Below are 22,770 nucleotides of genomic sequence, written 5' to 3'. Positions count from 1 at the left end.
AAGTGTAGTTAGTACCTGTTTATGCAACTGTCTAAACCCTCTGATGCTTTACAATGTCCCTGTCGGAGGAACAGGGAGCCAAAAAACTAAGAGCTGTAACTGACTGGGCAAATGGAAGTCTTCGCTTTAAGCTTTGTAGACAGACACCTGTTTGTGAAATTGGGGACCAGTTTTGTTTTTTTTTTTTTTAATTTTTTTTTTCAACGTTTATTTATTTTTGGGACAGAGAGAGACAGAGCATGAACGGGGGAGGGGCAGAGAGAGAGGGAGACACAGAATCGGAAACAGGCTCCAGGCTCTGAGCCATCAGCCCAGAGCCTGACGCGGGGCTCGAACTCCCGGACCGTGAGATCGTGACCTGGCTGAAGTCGGACGCTTAACCGACTGCGCCACCCAGGCGCCCCAAGGGGACCAGTTTTTTAATAGTCATTTCTATGCAATATGTTCATGTATGAATTCTTCCTCCTAATCCCCAGAGACCACACCCATTAGAATATTCAATTTTTCATCATGGAACCTGTCATCCTGGACTGTCACTGAACAGTTGGGTTGAGTGTCACCCACACCCTAGAAAAGTGATTAACTGGAATTTTAACACCCATGCTAAGTGTGTGTGGCAGTGTAGGTATTTCTCAGTGGCTGACAGAATGATGTGGCTATAGACTGTCTAACTGAAACAGATTTGGTAGAACAGTTTCAATTATGTACCCAAAGAAAGATTCTGGACCAAATGCAGCCTCATCAAATGCAGTTCAGTGAGTCTGAAAGCAGGTGTAAATGTAGTGGAACCAGGAACTGCAGACCATGTAATTTGAAAATGTTCATCATCCAATATACTTTGAAGATTATAGACAGGGGCCAGGCTTGTTAAATAAGTTATCATTAAAAAAAAAATTGCATTTTGTGCTAAACCCAAAGGAAGGACAAATTATCACTGTTTTGCTTCGCTTTAAAAATGAAATTAAATGCACCATGTGGCAGTGTATTATGTAATTTACATATGTTATTATGGCAAAATTTTATTATTTTGCCTGATGCAATTAGCTGAAAAGATATAAATAAAACTGATAAGAATCTCTCTAATTTCTTTTTCTCTCTTGAATTTCAAATTATTTCCCTCATTACAGAAGATGTCAATGGCTTATCTTTATTCATTCAGCAGATATTTGTGAATGTCTGATATCCATTTGCCTTCCATAGAACACACACCAACACAAACATATCATATCAGGGATGGTAAGAGTTGCCTCTGTTAATCAATGGTTGCCTTCCTCCCCTAAGAATAACATGAGTGAATTTTTCAGTAAGTCCTAAAACAAAAAATATAATACGAAAGAAACGTAAAGCTTACCACAGTCTGCCCTTACCATGAATATCAGCTAATATCACTTTCTTCATCGGAGGAAAATCCCACAGAGATGCTTTTTTTGCCTTCTAGATAGACAGCTATTGTTTTTGTTTTATTTTCAATTTGGAAGTCAATGTAAAGATTCCGTAGGCTCCAATGAGCAGATGTCTTTTGACTCATGAAATAGTATCAGTCCACAGAGCCAACATTTCCTAGTATTATCATGAGTTAAAGGGAGTTATAAAAACTGGGACTGAGCTTCCAGGAAATAATTTGAAGACAATGAAAGGAATATATGGACCTCTCCTCTTCTCTCCCAAAATATAGAACTGTCTTAAGCGGAAATTTCCCACTGCCTAGAAACTAAAGAACACAAAACAAAACAAAAAAGGAATGAAGACTTGTCAGAGAAAGGGCTTTTTTTCCCAGACCTAGGACAGAGGAGGTACAGGATGAGACTGGAACTTCATGCTGTGACAGAACAAAAGCAAGTCTCCCTTCCTCCCTTCAAGGATCTGGGACTGGCACAGGGATGAAGGCATCAGCTTAGAGGACTGGACTGGTCAAACATATGACAGTTGGAACACCAAAATAACAAAATACAGCAAAAAAAAAAAAAAAAATGAAACCATCAAAAAATAGGAATTCACACCCATAACCAAAAATAACAAGATGAATAAGCACATAAATAAAAGGAATAGAATTGAGGGTCCTTGCTTATAGGCTGGCTCATAAAGGTAGATGAAAATCATTATTTTGTAACCATCAGGACAGGTTAGATCAAACAAAAATCATCAATGGATGCAAGTCCAGGGAACCTTTTGATGAGAATCAGGTATTTACATGATTTTTAAGTGTCTCCCCATGGACTGGTTATTGGTTGCAAGGGGTAAAAACAGTAATTATACAATGAAAAATTTTCATAATACCTGGACCAGGTGATCAAAATTAATATAATTGGTTACAGATGGTCCTATGTGGTTCCAGATGTGATGCCCTGAGAAGGACACAACTTCACCTGTGCAATATCTCAGGTGAGAATGCAGACTCTTAAATTAATCATGAGGAAAGATCTGACAAACAGAAAATGAGAAACTGTTTTTTTCCCAAAGGAAGGGTTATAGTCTTCAAGCTATATCAATGTCATAGAAGAGGAAGACACGCTGTGAGAATGTTGTAGATTAAAGGAAGCTGAAGAAACATGACAATTAAATGAAATACATGATCCTAGACTTGATCCTATACTGGGAGGAAAAAAAATGCTATAAAGACATTAGATTATCTCTATCTTTAGGAAATGCACAATAAAATATTGAGGGATAAAAAGGCAATGACGTATGAAACTTACCCTCAGTTATTAAATATATAACTATAAATATAAAAATATAATTATACTTATATATTTATATAAATATATAGTATATATAAATATAGTATATATAAATATATAAGTATATTTATACTTTATATTTATATAATTTATATTTATATATTAAGTTTATATTTTATATATTTATATATGCTATATATTTATATATACAATATTTATACATACTATATACTTATACATTTATATTTATAGATTACGTATATGCATATACACACATATAAAGATAGAGCAAACAAAATTAGGTGAAATGCTAATGACAGGTGCATGTGGGTGAATGATACATGGGCATTCTGTGTACCATTTTTATTTTTACAAAGATTAGTTATCTTGAAAATAATTTCCCAATCAAAAGTTAATTAAATATACAGTCTCGCAGTCAACACTTCTTGTTCACAAACAAAAGGCTGAACAATAACAGATTTTGATAAGTCAAATTTTCTCCTTATAGATATGAGCAGAAAACCAGGATGGCTGAGATTAGAGACAAATCAATGTGCTCAAAGTAAGAACCTAAACAAACAAATTAAACAATGATGCTTGAAAAATGCTATATATTTAAGGTAATTGAAAAGAATTTTGGGAAATTCTGATTAATACTCTGATGGGAAATTTTGAAAGGCTATTGAAATTGTTGGAAGCTGTTATATAAACAAAGTAATCAGAATAATAGAGCAATTTCTGAAAATCACACATGTGTTTATCAAAATGAAATAGTTTAATAGGAGACCTGGAAAATAGACTCCAGAAAATCTTTTATATCAAAGAACAAAATCCGAAAGACGAAAAATCTAAGAGAAAAGTTAGGACATATAAACCGATACAATAAACACCATACAACAAATCTAACCTTCTTCAAATAGCTTTTCTAAAAAGAGGAAACAAAGAAAATTAAGGTGTGTGTATGAGAGAGTAGGAGGGGAGGTCAAAGAAATAACTGGAAACAAATGTTCCATATCTGAAAAAAATTTTTTAACCTGGAAGACATTGAGCGAATGCTTAGCACAAGGAACGATTAAAAACCACATCTAGAAGTACCACGGTCAAGTAGTAGAACACAATGAAGAAATACTAAAAAACTTTTGAGAGAGACAGAACAAGGAATAAACAGATTTAATACAAACAACAGATAATCTTCTTTCCTCATGATATTAAATTGAGAAAAGATGCCAGAAGACAATGGAGCAGTAACTTCAACATTTGAGAAGACCCTAACCTGAATCGCTTCACGCCCAATTCATCATACAAGAGCATGGCCCAATTATTTTATCTTTTAATGATATATGTTTTTTTTTTTTTTAAATCAACACTGAATACTCAATTTTAGCAAAAGTAAGACAGAGAATTTAAGATTTTTTAAGAGACTTGGACAACTAGATCAGGAAGGAAAATAAATCGCAAGGGCATTTCCCAGTTTAAGTTCAAGAAAATTTCACATTCAGAAAGATATTCTATTCTACAAAAGAACAAGCCTGCTTAATCCATAAGAAAACATAGCAAATAAGTGGAAATTCCAAGTAATCAAAAAAAAAAGTGTACAGTGCATTTCTGACCTAACTAAAAAAAAAATACACAATATTAAGATGAAGAAGGATTGTATGAATTATGAAAAATGCACAGTGGTGTAAACCAACATCACACTCAGTACACAAAACTCTTCCTTCACCCCTCCAAACATTCCCTTATTGTATTTGTTTTTATTTATTTATTTATTTATTTTTTAAATTTTTTTTTCAACGTTTATTTATTTTGGGGACAGAGAGAGACAGAGCATGAACGGGGGAGGGGCAGAGAGAGAGGGAGACACAGAATCGGAAACAGGCTCCAGGCTCTGAGCCATCAGCCCAGAGCCCGATGCGGGGCTCGAACTCACGGACCGCGAGATCGTGACCTGGCTGAAGTCGGACGCTTAACCGACTGCGCCACCCAGGCGCCCCTGTATTTGTTTTTAGTCAACTACTTCCCACCCTTAATAACGAGAATAAATTGGTCTATTCTCTTACCTGAAAAGTTTGCTTTTTACCATTGTGCTAACTAAAATAAGTCAAAAAGAGAAAGTATTTCACTTATATGTAAAATATTGAAAAGTAATAAGAATAAATAAGTAAACCCAGGAAAATCATAGGGCAAGAGATAAGGTTTGTGGTTACCAGAGCTGGGTGATAGGGGGAGGGGAAGTTGGAGGAAGGTGGTCAAAAGGTAGAAACATCCAGGTAGAAGACAAATGAGCAGTAAGGATATAGCGTACGACAGGATGACTATAGCTAATACTGCTATACAATGTACAGGAAATTATTAAGAGAGTAGATACTAAGAGTTCTCATCATGAGGAAAATTTTTTTCTCTTCTTTTTATTCTATCACTATAAGATGATATATGTTAACCTCTTCTGGCAATCATTTCATGATATATGAAAATCAAACCATCACATTGTATGCCTTCAACGTATACAGTAATGTACATCCATTGTTTCTCAATAAAAGTGGATTTTGGGGGGCCAACTCCTGAATGCTGTATAAATTCGGTCACAGAATATGTAACCTTTTGGGCCTGGCTCCTTTGCCTAACCATAATGTGAGATATACACATATAAATGTTCTTCACATTGTTCCATAGTATGGATATACCACATGATTTGTCTATTCATTCACCAGCTGAAGAATATTCAAGTTGGTTTGTGATATGAGTAATTTTGGACAAAGTTGCTATAAACATTTACATAAAGATTTTTGAACTAGGTTTTCATTTCTCAAGTGATTAATGATGCTGAACATCTTCTTGTGTGCTTATTTGCCATTTGCATGACTTTGGTGAAGTGTCTGTTCAAACACTTTCCACATTTCCTTGGGCACCTGGGTGACTCAGTCAGTTGAGTGTCCAACTTCAGCTCAGGTCATGATGTCATGGTCCTTGATTTCAAGCCCTGTGTCAGGCCCTGTGCTGACAGCTCAGAGACTAGAGCCTGCTTCAGAATCTGCGTCTCCCTCTCTCTCTTCCCCAACTCTGATTGAGCTCTGTCTCTCTCTCGCTCTCTCAAAAAATGAATATACATTAAAAAAAACAATAAAATGCTTTGCCCATTTCTATTAGGTTGTTCTCTTAATATTAAGTTTTGAGACTTCTGTATCTATGTTAGTTACAAGTCTTTGATCACACATATGATGTACAAATATTTTCTCCTAGTGTTTGAATAATTTTTTTCTCTTAGTTTATTCCAAAGAGCAAAACTTGTAATTTTATGAAATCCAATTTTTCATTTTTTTAGTATCTAATAATTGTCTAATATAAAGCCAACAGATTTTTTTTTCCTATTTTTCTTCTAGAAATATAGTAGTGCCTTTTACATTTAGCTCTGTGATAAATTTTAACTTAATTTCTGGATAAACTAGAAGGCATATGTGAAAGTTCCTTCAGAGAAGAGATTGAGGTTTTCTTTTAATTTTTTAAATGTTTATTTATTTTTGAGAGAGAGAGAGAGGGAGTGTGAGCAGGAAGGGGCAGAGAGAAGGAGACACAGAATCTGAAGCAGGCTCCAGGCTCTGAGTTGTCAGTGCAGAGCCCAATGCAGGGCTTGAACTCACAGACTGAGAGATCATGACCTGAGCCGAAGTCGGATGCTTAACTGACTGAGCCACCAAGGCACCATGAAGAGATAGAGAATATTAAAAATTAGGTGATATCAGGGTTTCCTGGGTAGCTCAGTGGGTTAAGCATCATACTCTTGATTTCAGATCAGGTCATGATTTCATGGTTTGTGAGATCAAGCCCTGTGTTGGCCTCTGGGCTGACAGCACAGAGCCTCCTTGGGTGCCCTCTCTCTCTCTCTCTCTTCCCACCCTGTTCTGAATGAATGAATGAATGAATAGAAACATATGATATTAGACCATGAGTTCCAGATGACTCTATGAAAATGTTTGAGAGAATGAGAAGGGATAGAGATGTAATTTGTATCAGAGATTGTAAGAAAGCTGTATGAAAGAAGGAGTCCACTGATAAGTGGCCACCTTGGTGTCTTGTGTTTCTTGTGTTCATTGTGCAAACTATGAGATGAAGCACAGGTCCTGATGGTCTTTTATAGACAACCCCATGTAAGATGGTAACCTTTGCGATGTTCCTGAATCTGCCTGTGTGACATCTTAGATCATGTCCCATGCTCTGCTTGAAACCTCAGGCCCTTCTCATTTCCTAACAGAAGAGCTATAAAAATGGCTTGTTTCATTCTTTTGGTTATTTGCCAGACGGGTGTACTTTTATTACAAGAAACTACCTGCAAAAACCCTATATGGTAAATATGGCAAAAATAAATTCATACAGACTCTGTTCCTCAGTGGTCACACTGAGGCATGGTCACATTCCACAACAGCACAGGTATTAAGGCCCTGGGGGGTGGATTTTGACCAGGTGGTGATGAGGTAGAAGAAACCTAAAAAGTAAATTCATCTTCCTTCATTCCCCAAGTCCTGAATAATACAACTACTGTACAATGTAGTAGTTTCTTATACAATTTTCTGCAGATATTTCATGAGTCTGAACAATGAATCCCGAAGCTGCATCTAGTTTGGTACATATCGTCATGCATATGCTCTCTCCTTCCCTGCCATACTTCTCTTTCTCCATCACAAGTGATTCTCTGGGATTGCATTCTCTGATACAGGGTTAGTATGTCAGCATTTGTTTCATACTGTGTTTTCTAGAAATCAGGCTATAATCAAGGGGAGAGGGAAGAGAAGAGGGTATTTTCAAGAGAAAGGAGGGTGTTCTCCTTGAACCTTAGTCATTTACTAAATGAGCCTTTTCATGGACCTGGACACTCCAGAAACTCATCCAATGTCAGTGTGGAGAACAGATAACATTTATATAAATACAGGATCAGAAAGTTCATATGTAACTTTAGAGAGACATGGAGAGACATGAATGCACGATATACACCTTTCCAAAAGAGCAGATAACATTTAGGGAGAAAAATATTACCAAAGAGACAAGGGTCTGAGACTCATGTCCCCCTATAGAGTTAGTTGAAATAAAAGTTCTCCCCAATGAAGAAGTTGTGAGCATATTTTGGTGAATATGTCCAGAGTTATTATTTAATTTCTTTGAAGTGGACTCATTGCTAATAGGCCAAGTCTTGTGAAAGAGGACAACAGTGAAGTACAGCATATTTCTTGGAGTAGAAAAGTAGTTCTACATTATGAAACTAGAAATCAACTACAAGAAAAAACATGGAAAGAGCACAAATACACGGAGGTTAAATAGCATGCTACTAAACAATGAATGGGTCAACCAAGAAATCAAAGAAGAAACGAAAAATTACACGGAAACAAGTGAAAATAAAAACATGACAGTCCAAAACCTTTGAGATGCAACAAAATGAGGGAAGTTTATAGCAATACAGGCCTACCTCAAGAATCAAGAAAAATCTCAAATAAACAACCTAACTTTATAGCTCCTAGCTCCTAAAGCTCCTAAAGGAGCTGGAACAACAACAACAAACAAAACCCAAACAGAGCTAAAGGAAGGAAATAAAGATTAGAGCAGAAATAAATGATACAATAAATTAAAAAAAAAAAAAAACCAGAACAGATCAATGAAATCAGGAGCTGGTTCTTTGGAAAGCCCAACAAAATTGACAAACCAGTAGCCAGACTCACTTAAAAAAGAAAAAGGACACCAATAAAAAAAAATCACTAATAACTAATGAAAAAGGAGAAATAACAACAAATGCCAGTGAAATACAAACAGCCATATGAGAGTATTATGAAAACCTATATGCCCACAAATTAGAAAATCTAGAAGAAATGGATTAAACTCCTGGAAACTCCTGAAAACATATAACCTATCAACTCTAATGCAGGAAAAAATAGAAATTTTGAACAGACTAATTACCAACAATTAAATTGAATCAGTAATAAAAAAAAATCTCCCCCAAACAAAATTTCAGGACCAAACAATTTCACAGGTGAATTCCACCAAACATTTCAAAAAGAGAAGATTCCAAAAAATAGAAGAAGACAAAAAAAATCCAAATTCATTCTACGAGGCCATTATCACCCTCATACCAAAACTATATAAAGACATCACACAATAAAAGAGAACTAAAGACCAAGATTTCTCATGAATATAGATGCAAAAATTTTCAACAAAATATTAGCAAACTGAATCCAACAATACATTAAAAACATCATATACCACAATCAAGTGTGGTTTATCCATAGGATGCAAGTGTGGTTCAGTATTCGCAAAACAATAAACATGATACATCACATTAATAAGAGAAAGGATAAGTATTATATGATCATTTCAACAGATGCAGAAAAAGCATTTGACAAAGTACAATATCCATGCATGATAAAAACTCTTTGCAAAGTAGTTCTAGTGGAAATATGCCTCAACATAATAAAGAAAGCCTTACATGAAAAACCCACAGCCAACATGATCCTCAACAGAGACAACCTGGGACCTTGTCCTCTAATGTCAAGAACAGGACAAGAATGTCCACTCTTACCACTGTTATACTAAAATTTGTGTGGAACTACAACAACAAAAAAACCCTCAAATACTAAAGCAACCTTGAAAAAGAAAAATGTGAAGGTATCACAATTCCAAATTTCAAGTTATATTACAAAGCAGTAATAATTAAGACAGTATGGCATTGGCATAAAAATTAGATGCATAGATCAAAGGAATACAATAGAAACTCCAGAAATAACCTCACAATGACATGGTTAATTACTCTTCATCTCATCTCATCTCATCTCATTAAGTCTCTTCATCTCATCCTTGAGCGGGGGCTATGCGTATATTCTCTGTACCATTCCAATTTTAGCATATGTGCTGCTGAAGTGAGCACATCTTTGACAGTCTCTTCAACAAATGGTGTTGGGAAAATGGGACAGCTACATGCAAAAGAATGAACCTGGACCGCTTTCTTTTCACCATACATAAAAGTAAACTCAAAATGGAGACGTGAAACCAGACACATCCTTGAAGAGAGCACAAGCAGTAATTTTCTGGTATCTGTCACAGCAACATTTTTCCAGATATGTCTCCTGAGGCAAAGGAAATAAAAACAAAAATGGACTGCAGGGACTACATCAAAATAAAAAGCTTCTGTACAGCAAAGGAAACAAGCAACAAAACTAAAAGGCAACCTATGGAAGGAAAGAAGATATTTGCAAATGACCTATCTGATAAAGGGTTAATATCCAAAATATATAAGGAAATGATTGAACTCAACACCCAAGAAACAATCCAATTAAAAAATGGGCAGAAGACACAATCAGACATTTCTCCATAGAAGACACGCAGATGGCCAACAGACATAAGAACATCAACATCACTCATGATCAGGGAAATGCAAACCAAAACTACGAGGTATCACCTCACACCTATCAGAATGGCTAAAATAAAAAAAACACAAGAAACAAGTGTTGGTGAGGATGTGGAGAAAAGAACACTTGTGCACTGTTGGTGGGAATACAAATTGGTGCAGCCGCTCTGGAAAACAGTATGGAAGTTCTTCAAAAAATTCAAAATAGAACCACATTATGATCTAGTAATCCCACTACTGGGTATTTACTCCAAAAATACAAAAACACTACTTCAAAGGGATATATACACCCCTATATTAATTGCAGTATTATGTATAATAGCCAAATTATGTAAAGAGCCCAAGTGTCCACTGACTGATGAATGGATAAAGAAGATGTGGCATGTATACAATGGACTATTATTCATCCACAAAAGGAATGAAATCTTGCCATTTGTAACAACACGAATGGAGCTAGAATAATGCTAAGAAAGTCAGTCCATCACAGAAAGACAAATACCATATGATTTCACTCATATGTGGAATTTAAGAAATAAAACAAATGAGCAAAGGAAAAAACAAGAGAGAGAAAGACAAACCAAGAAACAGACCCTTAACTCTAGAGAACTGATGATTACCAGAGGGGCGGTGGGTGGTGGATAGCTGAAATAGGTGATGGGGATTTAAGAGGACACTTATCATGATGAAAACAAGAATAATGAAAAAAAAAAAGAAAAGTAATTACAGGATACATTTATTTAAAACTAATAATTCCCCGGGCACCTGGGTGGCTCAGTCGGTTGAGTGTCTGACTTTGGCTCAGGTCACAGTTCGTGGGTTCGAGCCCCATGGCAGGCTCTGTGCTGACAGCTCAGAGCCTGGAGCCTGCTTTGGATTCTGTGTCTCCCTCTCTCACTGCCCCTCCCCCACCCATGCTCTGTCTCAGTCTCTCAAATGTGAATAAATATTTAAAAAATTAAGAAAAACCCCAAAACTAATAATTCCCATGAGTCACATGGATGGTTCAGTCGGTGACCACCCCTAGATTTTGGCTCAGGTCAGGGTCTCTAGGTCCTGACATTGAGCGCTGCGTCAATCTCTACCCTGAGCATGGAGACTGCTTGAGACTCTCTCCCTCCCTCTCCCTTTGCCTCTCCCCAGCTTGCACATGCAGCACACGTGCACTCTGTCTACAAAATATAAAAAAATAAAATTTTAAAATTAAAAAATTCCTGAAGATACCTGATACATATTTTATATGTGGATTTGGCCTTTGTTTGGACTCAATAATGTACATACAAAAGTGATTTCTTTTTAAAAAATTTTTTTAACCTTTATTTTTTTTTGAGAGAGCACAAGCAGGGTAGGAACAGAGAGAGAGAGAGGAAGACACAGAATCCAAAGCAGGCTCCAGGCTCCGAGCTGTCAGCACAGAGCCCGACGTGGGGCTCAAACCTATCAACTGCTAGATCATGACCTGAGCCGAAGCCGGATGCTTAACCGACTGAGCCACCCAGGCGCCCCACAAGTGATTTCTAATGTTAAAAAAGTTGACACACAATTAACCTTATGTTTCTGGAGGTGGATTAGATCTAGTAAAATTATGATCTATGTCCCATATTAATTTTCTATTTCTGTGAACAAATTATGTCTAATTCAGCACTTTAGCAGAATACCTACATAGGAGCTCACAGTTCTGGAGGTCACATATCTGGGCTTGAGGTGGGTGGTCTATTGCTCAGGATCTTATAGGTGAAAATTAGGTGTCAGCTGACTTATGCTCCTTCACGGAGGCTATGGGAAAGAATCTGTTTCCCAATTCATTGAGGTTGTAGGCAGAATCAGTGTTCTGTGATTTGAGGCTTGGGGTCCCATTTTCCCACTGGCTTTTGGCTGGGGGTTGCTGTCAGATCAGAGATGGTCCTTGTATTTCTTGCCACCTGCTTCCTGCTCCAACCCACATCTTCAAAGCTTCAAAGCCAGAAACAGAGTCTACCTTCACAAACTTCATCACTGGAGTGACATAGCAACGTATTTACAGGGTGCACCCACACTCAAGGTGGAAGAGATTATACAGGGATATGCGTCACTGGAGATCATCTCAGAATATGCCCTACAACAGTGAGTCACATAGGCAGGGCATTGAAACAAAATAATTATTTTTTGTGGTTAAATTAGAGAGAAGTTCATTCAATGCTCTCCTCGTGCTCCGTAAGAATGCTAGGGGTGAATCATGGCTAACAAGATTCCATTGCTGTGGGTAACTCATAGAGGAAGCTTAAACTCACTGCTTTCATCGTTCAGGGAAGAAGATGGGTCGCACATAAAAAGAAGCTGAAGATAATTCACATAGAAGATAATTTCCGTACGTAGATGGAACTAGGAAAATACAAAATCACTGTCTTTTGGGTTTACTCTCTCTTTCTGATTCTTTCAATTCTCTTTCTCTGCAGTCTTCTGAGGCACTGGCTTCCTGGGCTGCAACATCTCATTCAAAAGGATCTGTCTTTTACAGAATCGTCTACAACTAACCCAATGGTAATTAGCTAATCACTAAAATCGGGTTAAGGAGAGATTATGTCTGCCAAAATAAATGTGTTTTAATAGAAGCCTTTAACAACTTAATCAGGACACACTAATTTCTTGTAATGGCAATGGTGATGATGGAGTTGGTGGTGTTCTATGTAGCTTGGAACCGGATTTATTAAATAAGCTAGACTCAACATGATGCAGGAAGGAAGCAACATAATTACTTTTTACAACTGCTATTTTTAATCAGCTCTGTGGGGCATACCTTTCCTCCCAGAATGAAATATAAGACAGTCTCATTACTTTTTTTGATGTCCTCAAATAATATATTAATGGTCTCTATTTTTGAAGTAACAAAAATTCTTCCAGTCCCATGTATAACAACTCCAAACTACTTTTCATTTTAAAACTTCTCTTTTGAGTTTTCAGACGATTGTTGGTTAATTCCAGTTCTAGTTGTTCATTGCTGCATAACTTATTATTTTAAAACTGATCTGAATCAACTATTTTATTTTGCTCACTACGAATTTGGAAAGGATTTGGCTGGGCAGTTTTTAATTCTGGCTACATACTGTGTGCCCAGCTATGACTATTATAAAGGGTGCCTATATGTGGCCATTCCTTGTGGTTTGAAGAAACAGTTGAAGAAACAATTGTTTGGGGTTCAAGGATCCCCAAAAATTGAATGTCCCAGAAGACAGCTGGACACTGGATTGCATTTGTAACTTCAGCTAGGAAATCATGTAACCTTACCTCTGCCAAACCCTTCTGATCAAAGGAGTCAGTCATCAGCCATTCAAATTCAAAAAGAAGGGTGGGAACATCCGGGTGGCTCAGTTGGTTAAGTGTCCGACACTTGATATTGACTCCCGTCATGGTTTCACAGTTCGAGGATCAAGGCCCATGTCAGGATCTATGCTGACAGCACAGATCCTGCTTGGGATTCCCTCTTTCCCTTCTCTGTCTGTCCCTCCCCTGCTTGCATGTACTCTCACTCTGTCTCAAAATAAATAAACACACATTAAAAACAAAACAAAACACAAAAGGAGGGAATATCCTGTGTCTTGACTGAAGAATGTCAGAAAGATTTGCGTCCATAGACTGAACCACCGTAGCTCCCTTCTACAAGGCCAGTATCTTCCCCACAAAAATCCCAGACTTTGTTACCATGTCTGTGGAAGATCAGTGGGCTTTCCCTGAAAAAAATAAAATACCTGCTACCACCTCTCAATAACACGCACAAAATTTCTTTTCTACCTTCCGAGGAAGCCATTGTGTCCAAGGTGGGTACATCTTACCTTCTCTTCAAAAAGAGTTTAAATGTTTGGCTGGTGAGGAGAGAAAGACCCGTATGAGCTTCAGCGGGCAAAAGAGAAGGCTGTTAACCATGTGGGCTTCCTAACGCCAGGGGCTCCTTTAGAGCCAACATCTTAACTGAGCCTTAGATGTGCTTTCAAGAGGGTTTAAACATTTTATTTGGTTCCTGCATTAATATAAAAGGCATTTGTGTGAGGTCATGTAGTGTAACAAGCGACTTATTATATTGGAGCTTTATGTGAAATTAGAATAAGCCTGAATATTCATACCATTTATTTCTTTTCTGAAAATCCAATAAAGACTCTGCACAAGGTTAAAAACAGCAAATAACCAAACAGCGCTTCACAGGCCCAATCTGTACGGCACCCTAGAGATCGAGAACATCCGCCAAGGAGACTCCACAGTTTATGCTAGTGATCACATTAGCCACGGGATGCAAAAAGTCATCCCTATTTTAGACCCCTTGGTTTAAAAGAGTTTGGCACTAATAAAGAAAAGACTATGTACACAAGAATTATTTTTCAAACATTAACGTATCTAGAAAACGTATCATTTATTATGCACGAACTATGAAGGGATTTCTAAAAAGGAATTCCCAGCAAGCAATCTTAAAATGCTTGCAACGTAATGGAAAACACGTCCAAGTTAAATGGCAAAACTTCCCCCCACCCCCCGGGTTTCTAACGTCCTATTAACCATGTGATGTTGGATATGCACGGGTAATTTTTAAGGCTGAGACTTGCAGTAAGGTTTGTATAAGAGAGATACGTGTGATTCTATCTTCCGGAGATTTGACTTTGGAGCAGAGCACATCAAACAATACCAAACAATAACTTCCGCGGATGCCGTGGACCCGAGGAGGGTCACCATTATCATCCAGCCGGCAGATCCGATCATCATGTGTCTTATTTTCTAAGTGTGTCGGAACTCAGAACAAATTCCTATCTAGCAGTTCCCTGACAGCTCCAGGAGAGGCCCAGTTGGGAGATCCATTTGGAAGGAGTAAGGAAGTCCGTAGCTGTGGCTGCTGGGAAGCAGGTATGTGTCACTTCTATTAACTTCGACCCTTTTTTAAAAGCTAATGGACAGTCTCGCATCATGGTATGCAGTATTCAGAGCTATGAAAAACAAAACACTGCAGCCCAATATAAACATGCCTGAATCCTTTATTTCACACACAGCATTTTGTTGCAGAGAGATAGCAGGTAAGAAAGAAAGGTTCTGTCTGCTGAGAGAAGGAAAGACACGATCCCCAAAGAGGAATTGCTTACAATTGTTTTGTTCATCTGGAAAGTTCCAATTTAAAGCAATGTTGTGGTAGAGTGATTTGGGTCTAAGGAATAAAATATACAAAGGAGAAGAAAAGGAGGGAGCTCTAAAAAATTGTTTTTGAGACTGAGAGACAGATAATGGAACTGAAATAAGATACAAGTGGAAGAGGTACTAATTCACAAGATAAAGGGGTGAGAATTAGGGAGAATGCAAACATCTTTTTAGAAATCTATTCTGACATGGAATCGGGAGACATGCATAAGGCTGTATGTTTCAACTGCATTTTGTTTCCGAGTACAGTAAGTAGAACTCACCTAACTGCTGCATTTTAATTGTCCTACGGGGCTTACTTAAATGAATAGCTAGGCATATCTCCTACATTAACTCCCAGCAATTCCTTTATAAATAAAAGCTTATAAATTACCTGGGGCTGCTTCAAAAGTATTTGTATACTCTTAAGGTTGGTAGAGATTTCCCAAGTGATCTGCTTACATACCATGATTTTTTTTTTTTTAGAACATATCTTTCCTTCAGAATCAGCATAAAAAAGTATGGTTTGGCTTATCTGTCCGAATTATTATGAGTGATATATAATGGGGATCTTATGAATTGTATATAATTTCAATCACTTGATGTTAACGCATTATCATCATTAGCCTGGAATAGTAAAAGAAGTTTAAGAGTCAACTTTTTATGAGTATATTGGAACTGGGTGGTGTGTGGGGGGGGGGGGTTGGGCTCCCATGCATGCATGCATGGGAGGTGGCATAAGAGGTGTCTGTTACATTTAATATTTTAGCAACATATATTAGTCTTTTTACAGGAGGGCAAATTTTCCTTCATTATAATATTGTCTGATTTCTTTTCAAGTTGTGTTTTACATTATTTGGATTTTTCAAGAGGCCTCTACATACGAAAAGTGCAAGACAATGTAGCAGGTGTGAATTTGGAATCATAAAATTCAAGTGTTCAAATATGTAACTTCCTTTTATGTCTCTAACAGAAATAAACTTTGATCTGGTTTACTCATTTATGCTTGGAAGGCATCTACTGTAACAGGATACCACAGACGATGTGGCTTATAAATGAGAGAAATCTATTTCTCATAGTCCCGGGGTCTGGAAGTCTGGAAACATGGTGCTAGTATAATTGAGTTCTAGGGAGGGTCCTCTTCTGGGTTGCAGACTGGTGACTTCTCCCTGCGTCCTCACATGGTAGAGAGGGCAAGGGAACTGTCTGGGGTCTGTTTTATAATGTCACTAATTCCATTCATGAGGCAGCTGCCTTCACAACAGTCACCTTCCAAAGGCTCCACCTCCAAATACCATCACACTGGGGACTGAGTTTCAACACCGAGTTTTAGGGGGGACATAAAAATTCAGTCTATGCCAGAAAGGAAATTTAACCTTGTATAACCAAGATAACAGTCATTTTTAGTTTAAAGCCCATCTGTGGCAGTAAATATATGATCAAGTAAGGGTTGTCTCCTCACTATCCCTTCTTATCCCTGGATGGCAATAGCACAGAGCTAGAGTATATATGTTGCATATTGTCATGGCAGAGATACACCTCCATTGACCTCTGTTGAGATAGAGATTTCTGCACAGGACCTGGTTGTATCTGAGTACCTAATGCCTGCATCTGTTTCCATTATGACCTCCAACTTTTAGATCACACATTTTGTTCTATTATTGTTTCTACACCCTTACTTAACATGGCCACATTTCCAGTAAACATTGCTTTATAAAGAGACTTTATAAAGAGTCCACTTTCCTCTGTGTATGATTCAACATCCCTGAATATTCTAATTAGAAATATGACTATCCTAGAGGGGTCTATTAACACAGATTCAAAACATGAGCACATCACTTTCTTTTTTAATTACAGAGGTTCTCATCAAATGTGAAGAAATGCACTTTCTTATAAAAATAGATGGCAACATGCACTAGTAAAAAGGGATGAAGTGATGAACACTCCATCACAATAGATGAAAAATAATGCAATGGCGAAAATAACTAAGGAGGGCAAAACCTCCTGAATGGCAAGGTAAAAAGCTTGGTGGACCCTCTCCCCAACAAAACAACAGTTTAGTTTGCACACATTTTATTAAATAAAAACAAAACCAAACCCACAATTATTAAAACGTTTCTACAATTTGTCCTAAGGGAAAAAAGCAAAATAGAGAGACATTCATTAAAGAAAACCTGCTAAATTTCAGCAAGAACATGACTGTGGTTTTGAGCATAGCCTTACTACCACCAACCTTCCCGACTCCACCAGTTCTGTAATGTAATATAATGTTCTGTGATCCTAAATGTTCTACGATTTTCAGGTGAGGACTAAGAAGATGGGGGACCTCTCTCTCTTGCACACATTATCCAGTCTGGGGATAATATTTCACCCTTGGAGAAGGAGGATGCTAGGGTTTCTCATCTCCTATTGATTGTTGCAGAAGGTTCTATTCCAGCCAACTAGGCTGAAAGGATCAGGTCTGTAGCCCCCTATTGCACCCTATGCATAGAACAGAAGATCTACTCTAAATGTGGCAGGGTAAGAATAAAGAGGTCCAAATGGTCCTTCCTCAGATTGCTTCTAGGGTGGAAGGTCTATACTGGAAGAGTCAAACACAAGACCACAAGGTATCACATCTACCCCATGACCACTCATAGAATGAGGACATCACTTCAGCACAATCAAACCCCGCCTGCCTCCTCAGGTTCCAGTGTAGTAGTTCTGAAGTTCTGCTCAGGGTAAAGGCAGACCATGAAAACTGATGGGGACTGAATTTATTTGAAACAGAACATGGAGAACTACACGTCTAAGAGCATTGGGGATTTGGTGGAGAACAATTAAGAGGAAGCTGGTAGCACCACAATACAAATAAAATAATAAGGCAGCCACAAGTTTTCCAAACTAAACAAGAAGAACTAAAGCCAAAGTTATCAGAATGAGAAATAATAATGACTAGAGTAGAAATAAATGAAAAAGAGACTCGAATAACATAGAACGACAAATGCAGCTAGGAGTTCTTGTGTTTTGTTTTTTGGTGTTTTTTTTTGTTTTTTTTTTAGGTAAACAAAATTGATAAACCTTTAGCTAGATCTACTAAGAAAAAAAAAGAACGACTCAGATAAATAAAAGAATTAATAGAGGTGTTATAACTTATACCATGGAAATACAAAGGATCGTAAGAGACGACTACAGACAAATATACACCAGTGAACTGGACAACTCAGAAGAAACATTAATTCCTAGGAACATACAACCTACTAAGACTGAATCATGAAGAAACAGAAAAAGTGATCAGTGCCACAATGAGTAATGAGATTGAGTCAGTATTCATAAACCTCCCAACCAAGAAAAGCCTAGGATCAGGTGACTTCACAGAAGAATTCAAGCAAATACTTACAGAAGAATTGATGCCAATCCCTTTCAAACGTTTTCCAAAATTTGAAAGTGAAGGAACACTCCCACGATCATTTTGCAAGACCAGCATTACCTTGATACTAAAGCGAAATAAGGATACTAGGAGAAGAGAAAACTCCAGGCTAACATCCCTGATGAATACAGATGCAAAAATGCTGAGCAAAATACCAGCAAACCAAACTCATCAGCACAAGAAAAGAATCAAACACCACAAACAAGTGCAATTTATCACTGAGATGCAAGAAAGTTTCAATACTGGCAAATCAATTATTACTGTGATGTATCACAAGAGAATGGAAAAAAAAATCACATGATCATCTGAGCAGATGCGGCAAAAACATTGAACAAAATTCAACATCCTTTCAAGATAGAAACTGTCAACAAAATGAGTGTAGACTGAAAGTAACTCAACATAATAAAGAGCATATTTAACAAGTCTACAAGTCACATCACAGTCAACAGTAAAAGGTTGAAAACTTCCCCTTTAAGATCTAGAACAAGACAAAGCTACCCAATTTCACTACTACTGTTCAACATAGTACTAGAAGTCCTAACCAGAGGAATCACACAAGAAAAATAAATAAAACTCATCCAAATCTGGAAGTAATTAGTACAATCACTCCTGTTTGCTGCTGGCATGATCTTGTATGTAGAAAATCCTAAAGACTGTTAGAACTAATCAGTGAATCCAGTTAAGTTCCAGGATACAAAATCAACAGACAAAAATAGGTTGTGTTTTTACCCAAACAATCAAATATTTGAAAAAGAAATAAAGAAAACATTCTCATCTACAACAGCATCAAAAAGAATAAATTTGGAGTGCCTGGTGGCTCAGTTGGTTAAGCGTCTGACTTCAGCTCAGGCCATGATCTCATGGTTTGTGAGTTCGAGCCCTGCTTTGGGCTCTGGTGCTGACAACTCCAAGCCTGGAGGCAGCTTCAGATTCTGTGTCTCCCCCTCTCTCTGCCCCTCCCATGTTCATGCTCTGTCTCTCTGTCTCTCAATAACAAATAAACACTTAAAAAAATTAAAAAAAAAAAACAATAAATTTAACCAAGAAAGTGAAAGATCTATATATCAAAAACTGTAGGACATTGATAAAGAAATTAAAGAAGATACAAATAAGTGGAGAATAGCCCATGTTCATGGATCATAAGAGTGAACATTGTTAAAATGTTCATAGTACCTTCAGCTTTTCTATAGATTCAATGCAATTCCTGTCAAAATTCCATTGGCATTTTTCATACAAATAGATAATACAATCATTGGTGAGGATGTAAATACATTAAAACCTTGTCACATTTTCCAGATGGTAAGTAAAGTTGTGCAGCTGCTTTGGAAAACAGTTTGGCAATTTCTCAAAATGTTAAGGATACCGTTAACACATGACCTAGCAACTATACTCCTGTGTACATAAGCAAGACAAATGAAAATATGCATCCATGCAAAAACTTGCACATAAATATTCTCAGGAAAATCAATAGTATCCACTAAGTAGAATATTCAAAACATCCACCAACCAATGAATAAATATATGTGGCATTTCATTCAAGGGAATATTACTCAGCCATAAAAAGGAGTGAAATACTGATACACACTACAGTATGGATGAACCTTGAAAACATTACGCTACAGGAAAGAAGGTGGAAGGGTGTGTGGGTTGCTCACTCGATTAAGCTCCCAACTCTTGGTTTCGGCTCAGGTCATGATCTTATGGTTTGTGGGCTTAAGCCCCACAACAGACTCTGCACTGACAGCATGGAGCCTGCTTGGGATTCTCTCTGTCCCTCCCAAGCTCTCTCTCTCTCAAAATAAATAAACAAACTTAAAAAAGGAAAAAAAAATGGGAAAGAAGATAGACACAAATGGCCACAATTTTTACGACTTTTTATGACTACTTTTATATGAAATATCCAGTATAGGCCGATCTATAGAGACTGAATTTAGACCTAGAGAGAACAGTAGAAATAGAGAATGTCTATCCATAGGTATCTTTTTGAGGGAAAGAAAACATTCTAAAATCAGACAGAGGGGATGCTTGCACAACTGCAAATTTATTAAAAATCATTAACTTGTGCTTTTCAAATGGGTGACGTGAATGGTATATAAATTATAATTCAATAATACTGTTAAAATAGTGAGTAAATCAAACATTTGTAGCTAATACTCATGAAAAGTTTTCAAATAGTCATCATTTTTCTTAGAAATGTTTAAGGATTATTTTATTTAAGCTGGACAGTATTTACAAGCCAGGTACTAATATCTCCCTCAGTTGGCAGGCCAGGGCATTGAGGCTCGTGGCAGTTACATCACTTGCTGAAAGTCACACAGCATTTATGTGTTCAGGTTGGAAGTCAGACCCAGGCAGTCTGGCTCCAAATTACTTGCCTTAAACCACACACTTCTGCTGGATTATATTGCTGAGAATTTACATTCGTATAATATTCTCATTACTGTTACAGAACTCATATAATTATAGCAAGATTTCTAGGGAAGGTGTTTACTTCCAGCCAAAGCTAATTGGGCAACAATGTAAGCACAATGGGTCCTTCAGGACCTTCTGGACTTTGTAGTTACCTAAAGTATTCTCGTCCTTCTTGCTCTGGTTTAAATCCTACTTACTCTTCAAGGCCGAGCCCAAAGTGATCTCCGGGAATCTTTCCCCAACTTCCCAGACCAATGTGGCTTTTCCCTCTCTTGTCTCATAACATTCCTTACATGCTTGTAGTGTGCCCCACTTCCCAATACACTGTAATTATTTGTTTTCATATCTGTTTTTCTCATTACACTGAAATTCTCAAGAGTAGGGGACAGCGATACTTGTATTTGCATCCCTAAGTATTGCTGTTAGGAAAATAGCAGGCACCCAATAAACGCTGAATACATTAAAGAAGGAAGGGAGACTGCAGAAGAAATCTGTACCTTACTCTTACACAATTTAGGATGAAATCAGAAAAGCACAGGACTCTAGAATAGTGACTAACTTGTGCAGCAGAAAGTCTAGGTGAGGTTAACAGGACCTAAGAACACTTCAGTTCTCCTAGTCAAAATGGTCCTGTTAACCTCACCTAGACTGAAAAACCACCTACTATACATTTAAAACATAGACTTTGCTTCTGGACAACCTTGTGTGTTTTTTGTTTTTTTGTTTTTTGTAACAATTATCACTTTCTTCCATGATTACTATACAGCCAGGTGCTGATGCTTCCTATTAAAATGTAAACTAAACATGAAGCATGTCAGTATATCTCTGAGCCAAATCTAAACGTTTTGATTTACCAGTTCTATTTTAAAAGTATGTTACTCATTCAAATATAGGTTGAGCATGCCAGGGTTTGATCCCATTGGCACAGCATTTGGAAATGAATATTCCAGACGGTGCGTGGTTTAGTATTTTGAACTAAAGCCCGCTGGTCTGGGAATGTCATTACTTCTATAGAAGTTGATTTACCTGTGTGACTTTTCAATCAGCAACTTATTTTTAAAAATAAATCTAAAAGGGAAAATACTGTTCTTGCCAGGCTGAACAAAACATTTTCTTCCTTTATAGTGTGTAACTGAAAAGATCTGCCAAATACAAATCCTTCTTTCCAACAGTAATGAGAATGTATGACTCAGATATAGTCAAACACGTTTTTTTTTTTTTTTTGTCTTGGTATCGAAGCCATTTACCTTTACATTAACTCTCAAGTCACTTGAATATCAGTTAGTGGAACCATCAGTCAATTGCCCAACAGCATATTCAATCTGCATTTGCCCCAAAGCATCAGAAGTATCTGAAAGTCATCACATCCCTCAAGTATGCAATGCACATAATTTGCATGGGGGTAGTAGCAGAAATCCATTCCTCCAAATTTAAGTATGATTCTGTGCAAAAAAAAAAAGCATGAGAGTGTGTGAACATAGAGCTCACTACATTAATATCTCCACTGATGCACAAACCAGGCATTTTATTTTTCATTCAAGGTCTACTCTGATGTTTGAAGGTGCAGGATGAATGTGACTTTAAGAATAATCACAAAATTATAGCAGGAGTGTCGAGGTAAGGTCCTCCTGTCCCCAGGTAAGGCTATTATCTAGGCGATGGTTATGTATGTAAGAGATGTGTTAAAGATATTTAGAATTTTTGATTTCAAAGGTTTTAAAAGCAGATAAGGGGAGAGGAGAGCAGTATGGCATTGAAAA

General features: G+C 37.3%; 1 non-coding gene across 1 annotated transcript; it reads right to left on the bottom strand.

The window, feature by feature from the left end:
- Positions 1–9,475: 9,475 nt before the first annotated feature.
- LOC123581912 lies at positions 9,476–9,582 on the bottom strand. Its single transcript, XR_006704082.1, has one exon. It is a non-coding gene; the product is annotated as a U6 spliceosomal RNA (small nuclear RNA).
- Between the last annotated feature and the right edge of the window lie 13,188 nt (positions 9,583–22,770).

This window comes from Leopardus geoffroyi, chromosome A1, assembly GCF_018350155.1.
Source record: "Leopardus geoffroyi isolate Oge1 chromosome A1, O.geoffroyi_Oge1_pat1.0, whole genome shotgun sequence".
In the NCBI taxonomy this organism is placed as follows: domain Eukaryota; kingdom Metazoa; phylum Chordata; class Mammalia; order Carnivora; family Felidae; genus Leopardus; species Leopardus geoffroyi.
Note: the sequence above shows the minus strand (reverse complement) of the source record. Positions and strands in the feature narration are given on the sequence as shown.